Genomic DNA, 6,000 nt, shown 5'->3' with positions numbered 1-6,000 from the left:
GTTTAGGAACAGAAGGAGAGAGACCTGGGGAGATACCACTTTCCTTGAAAATACAACATTCAGGGACATGGGGAGATGAGAAGTTTTAGGTACAATCATTCCCCAAAGAATACATCTGTGACAGGGAGTGGTGGTGCATGCCTTTAATCCCAGCACTTGGGAAGCAAAGGCAGACGGATTTCTGAGTTTGAGGTCAGCCTGGTCTACAAAGTGAGTTCCAGGACAGCCAGGGCTATACAGAAAAACCCTGTCTCGAATAAATAAATAAATAAATAAATAAATAAATAAATAAATAAATAAATAAATAAAACAAAACAAAACAAAACAAAACAAAACAAAAAACGGAATACAGCTGTGAACAATATGCTAATCTCTAGTTAGGTCAGTTCACTGCAGACTTCTATGCTTCCAGGTAACGTTCAATTCAAATATTGAGAAAAACAAAACACCAGGAAACGATCATGACTTTGAGTATACATCTATCCCCACCCCCAACCCCCCACCCCAATCCTTCTTTAGTACTGTAAACTTAACATGGGAATGAACGGTGTAAAAATCAATCAAATCTGTGGGGCAATAAGGAGTTCAAAGTCATCAGGAAAGGAAGACAGGATGGCATATGTAAGGCTGTCTCAAAACTAAACAGAAAGAAAAACCAGCCAAATGCAAAGTAAGACACTGACAACAGGCTGGAGAGATGGCTCAGCAGTTCAGGCACTTGCTGTTTTCCCAGAAGTTCCCGGGTTCATTTCCCAGCAACCACATGGTGGCTCACAACCGTAGATTATGAGATCTGAGGCCCTTTCCTGGTATGTCAGTCACACTGTACTCATGTACAAAAAGAAAAATAAACAAATAAAGACACTAAAAAGTATAGAAACAGTGAGGTGGTTATGGCCTGTGTGGTGTGTGGGTGTGTGCCTGTGGTGCCTATGCGTTTGCAATACTCTGCTTGTTTGTTGTCAATGACTTCCCCCTTCCCTCCACACCTCCTCTCCCTGGCCCCCACTGCAGTGGCCACTCAGTGGGCCTTAGGAAGTGAGTGATTACAATGACATCAAGGTAGACAGAAAAGCTGACAAGAAGGCTCAGCATAATGCAATGAAATGAAAATGTAGGGACCACATCAAAGACAGCTTTAACCATTTGCAGAGCTTATTTACATTACTCCAAGGAGAGAATGGCATCCTGGGCTCAAATCCTAGACAAAGCAACAGAGTATATCCAATATGTGCAAAGGAAAAACCATACACACCAGCAAGACATTGATGACCTCAAGAGGCAGGATGCTTTTCTGGAGCAACAAGTCCGTGCACTGGAGAAAGCAAGATCAAATGCCCAACTGCAGACCAACTACCCCTCCTCAGACAACAGGGTGGCACCGTCTCCGTCTTCAATGGGGGTTCAGACTCCAGCTCCGAGTCCGAGCCTGAAGAGCCCCAGCAGGAAGAAACTCCCTATGGAGGCCAGCTAAGCCATGCAGGGCAGGGCAGCAATAAAACTGTTCATCACTTCCTCCTTCAGTTCATCATTAGAACCCTCAGCACCATTGAGAAGACTCTTTATTTTCCTTTTCTCTTTATTGTTATTTTTGCATAGAAGATCTTAGATAACAGCTCTCATCCCCTTCCCTGTGTCCACTATTTTTAAATGTATTCCCTTCGAGGGTTCCTGTCCCCACCAGACATTTTAAACCAAAGCACCTTAACTTGGCAGCTCTTTCTGTGGAGGACAGACGGATGTACAGATCTGTACATGATGTCCTGCCTAGAGTACCAGCTCCTCCAGCCCTCAGTGCCTGGAGGATGCCTGCTCTGCTAGGCTGCTCTCCCAGTCTCCCCTCACCCCTGTTTGGTGGACTTTTGTTACTCTCTGAACTGCTCTACTCTGAGAAGAAGAACAAATTGGTGTAATGAGAACTAACCCGCTTTACTTTGTAAGGATTATTTTTTGGAAAACCTGTCTCTCCTGTTGAAAGACTGGATTCTTGAGGAAGTTTGTGTGGTGGAAAAGGAGAGCAGGGACAGATTTGCAGCACCCTTGGAGCGGTCACTCTTCAGCTGTTTCACCCTGCAGACTCAGCCTTCCAGAAGGCCACAGGAGGCTGGTATGTATGTATAGAAAGCATCAGCAGTGAAACAAAGGCTCTCAGTGGAGTAGGGGTGGCTTTGTAGGTGGGGCAGGAAAGGAGTTTTAGGTGGGGTAGAGGTTTTGTATTAAGGGCCAGTAATGATGTTTTGATATTTATTTCCTGCTACTGAAATTTGAATCCGAATGGAATGCCCCTATTTCTGATGATGTCGATATTGTAAAGCGACAGATTCATGAAGTAATGATCAAATCTTCATTTCTTTCTGTGTGTATTTCTAAGAAATAGAGCCAACTATTTTGTTTGTATATTCCATGGCTAGTCCCAGAATGCAAGTCTGGCCCAGTATTCAAAGCTTAATGTGAAGCAACACATCAACAGACTACAAATCACCATCACATTGATTAAAGCAAGTGATGGATTCGAACACTGAGTAAGAAAAATACCTCAGGGAGTAGCAGGAAATCCCCTACACTTAATACACATACATTCTCACACATCACCAACCTGCTACCTTTAAGGACATGCCTCATCTCCTTAAAATATACTAGGAGCTCGCAAGGCCAACAGCCCTGACCACTGTGCTTACCTGAACAGATGCTTGGGGAAAGGTGCTGCTTCCCTGGCCACAGCTCCTGCCCATGCTCCGGTTGATACATCAGCTCAAGTTTAGTAACAGGATACCCTTCAAGGAGAGAATGTAGACACATGGACTTTTTTTTTTTTTTCAAATAAAGACCCTCAATATCATCTAGGATTTCAAGACCAGAATTTGATCTTGGAATGAAGCTGCTCTAAGCAATATACCCAAAGTTAACATGTGACTTGGAAACTTTTGTAACTTTTCCTTAAGAATATGTCAAAAACTGTAAAAGGTGTGCCTGGTGGGACAAGACTATAATCTAGCTACTAGAGGCTAAGGCAGGAAGACAGCAAGGCCAAGGCTGTCTGAGAGATGTAGTGAGACCGTGGTTTGAAATAAGAGAGGTACTGGGGGCTAGTGAGATGGCTCAGCAGGTAAGAACACTGACTGCTCTTCTGAAGGTCCTGAGTTCAAATCCCAGCAACCACATGGTGGTTCAAAACATACGTAATGAGATCTGACGTGCTCTTCTGGTGCTTCTGAAATCAGCTATAGTGTACTTATGTATAAAAATAAAGAAATCTTTGGGCTGGATGGAGCAGGGCCTGACCTTAGCGAGCAGAGGTCCTTAAGATTCCATTTCCTACAACCACAAGAGGGCTCACAACCATCTGTACAGCTACAGTGTACTCAAATACATACATACATCTTAAAAAAAAAAAAAAAAGAGGGACCCGGACACACAGCTCAGGGCTGAAGTGTTTGCTTACCCTTGTACTAGAGTAAGGTGGAAAACAGTATTTTAATGCTGCTTAAGTTTTCTCAACTTGACACAGACCTAGACATATTTTGGAAGAGGAACCTCAACAGAGGAAAGAAAAAACCCTAGCAAGTTGACTTGTAGTGAGTAAGCTTTATTTATGGTTTTTTGAGACATGATTTCTCTGTGTGCCTGTCCAGGAACTCTCTCTATAGACCAGACTGACCTTGAACTCAGAGATCCACCTGCCTCTGCCTCCCTGGGGTTAAAAGCATGCTTTACCTCCACCCAAGTGGGGTACTTTTTAACTAGTGATGAGGTTCCAGCCCACTCTGGATGGTGCTGCCTCCACTTCTGAGCAGGTGGTTCTGTGTTGTGTAAGCAGGTTTAGCAAGCCATAAGGAACAACAACTTTCCTTCATGGCCTCTGCATCAGTTCCTCCTTCCAGATTCCTGTCTTGAGTTCCCACCTTGGCTTCTGCTGATGGCAGTCTGTTACCTACCTAGAAGATGAATCCTTTCCTGCCCACATTGCTTTTGGTCATGGTGTTTTATCACAGTAATAGAAACCCTAACTAAGATACATTTATAACCTGTATTTATAGGACAACTAAGGGGCAAAAAAAAAAAAAAAAGTAATCTGTTTTTTAGGTCATTTTATGGCTGAAGAATATTTAAAGGAGAATTTAGGAGTAAAACTTGCATATTTAAAACATCAAAGATTTCCATTCAAACAAGGAATGAGTATTATTTCATGTTCCTGTGCTATGAAGAAAGACTTAAGGCTGGGTAATATAATAATAATAAAAATTCAGAGTCTGGCTTATTGACACACACTTTTGATCCCAGCACTCAGGAGGCAGAGACAGGTAGATATCTATCAGATCAAGGCCAGTCTGGTCTGCATAGTGAGTTCTAGGCCAGCCAAAGTTACATAGTGCCAAAAAACCAAACATACAAAAGAAACTGGCCAGCTAGCCCCTATAACAGCAGTGTGCTGGGTAGTTTATATCAACTTGACACAAGCTAGAGCAGTGGCTCTCAACCTATAATATTTTCACCCTTTAATAGAGTTCCTCATGTTTAGTGACCCAACCCCAGCCTTAAAATTATTTTTATTGCTTCTCATAACTGTAATTTTGCTACTCTTATAAATCATAAGTGTCTGTGTTTTCTGATGGTCTTCGACAACCCTTGTGAAAGGTTTGTTCAACCCCCAAAAGGGCCCGACCCACAGGTTGAGAACACATTTGAGCTAGAACCTTTGCACTGAAGGGAATATTAACTGAGAAAATGCCTCCATAAGACTGGGCTGAAGGCAGACAAGCCTATAGGGCATTTTCCTAATTAGTGACTGATGGATGATTAATGATTATGGGTGGTGTCAACCCTGGTCTTCATTCTATAAGAAATAGGCTGAGCAAGCCAAGAGGAGCAAACCAGTAAGCAGTACCCTTCATGGCCTCGCTCCTGCCTCTAGGTTCCTGCCCTGTTTGAGTTCCTGTCCTGACAGCTTTAGATGATGAACTATGATGTAGAAGTGTAAGCCAAATAAACCCTTTCTTCCCTATGTTGCTTTGGTCATGGTGTTCCATCATAGCAATAGAAACCATAACTAAGACACCTGGTATTGGGGAGGCTGAGGCAAATAGGCTGCACTGCCACAAGTCTGAGGCCAAGGTGGGTTACACGATAAGTTCAAAGCCAGCCTGGGCTATAATGTTAGACCTTGTGTTTAAAAACAAACAAACAAACAGCACAATAACAAACCATACTTGGTGTAGTAGAACACTCCTTTAATTCCAGAACCCAGGAACAGAGGAAAGTGGACCTCTGAGTTCAAGGCCATCCTGGTCAATACTGTGGACCTATTTCAAAACAAACAATAACATACCCCCACACCCCAAAAAAAGCAGGGCAGGCTGACAGACACTTGCCTCCAAGCCAGCCCTTGATCCCCAGGATGAGTGGTAGGGAGAAGTAACTCCTGCAAGCTGTCCTCTGAGCTTTATGCATCCCAGCATAAGTGTGCACACTCATACACAAGCATAGTTATAGGACTGGTGAGATGGCTCAACGGGTAAGAGCACTGACTAAGTTCAAATCAAAGCAACCACATGGTGGTTCACAACCACCCATAATGAGATCTGATGCCCTCTTCTGGTGCATCTGAAGTCAGCTACAGTGTACTTATGTATAATAATAAAGAAATCTTTGGACTGGAGCAGTCAGGGACTGAGCAAGCGGGGCCAACCAGAGCAAGCAGTGTTGACCAGAGGGAGCAGGAAATCCTAAAAATTCAATTCCCAACAACCACGTGAAGGCTCACAACCATCTGTTCAGCTACAGTGTACTCACGTACATAGAATAAATATATATATCTTTAAAAACACATACACTACAATCCTAGCACTTGGGAGATGGGGGCAAGATAATAAAGAATTCAAGGTCACCCTCAACTCTTCAAGGACAGCCGTGAGATTGAGAATCAAGTCTTGAGTCGGTAGCAGGGTGAAAAGCGGCTACAATGCTGAGCAGAGGAGGTAGGAACCTGATTTCCAGAAGCAG

The 6,000-nt window shown here is 43.3% G+C and overlaps 1 pseudogene; it reads left to right on the top strand.

Annotated features, from left to right (window-relative positions):
• The first annotated feature begins 534 nt into the window (after window positions 1-534).
• Gm9652 lies at window positions 535-1,474 on the top strand (annotated as a pseudogene).
• Window positions 1,475-6,000: the final 4,526 nt, after the last annotated feature.

Source organism: Mus musculus, chromosome 7, assembly GCF_000001635.26.
Source record: "Mus musculus strain C57BL/6J chromosome 7, GRCm38.p6 C57BL/6J".
NCBI lineage: Eukaryota > Metazoa > Chordata > Mammalia > Rodentia > Muridae > Mus > Mus musculus.
This window is presented reverse-complemented; position numbering and strand designations above follow the sequence as displayed.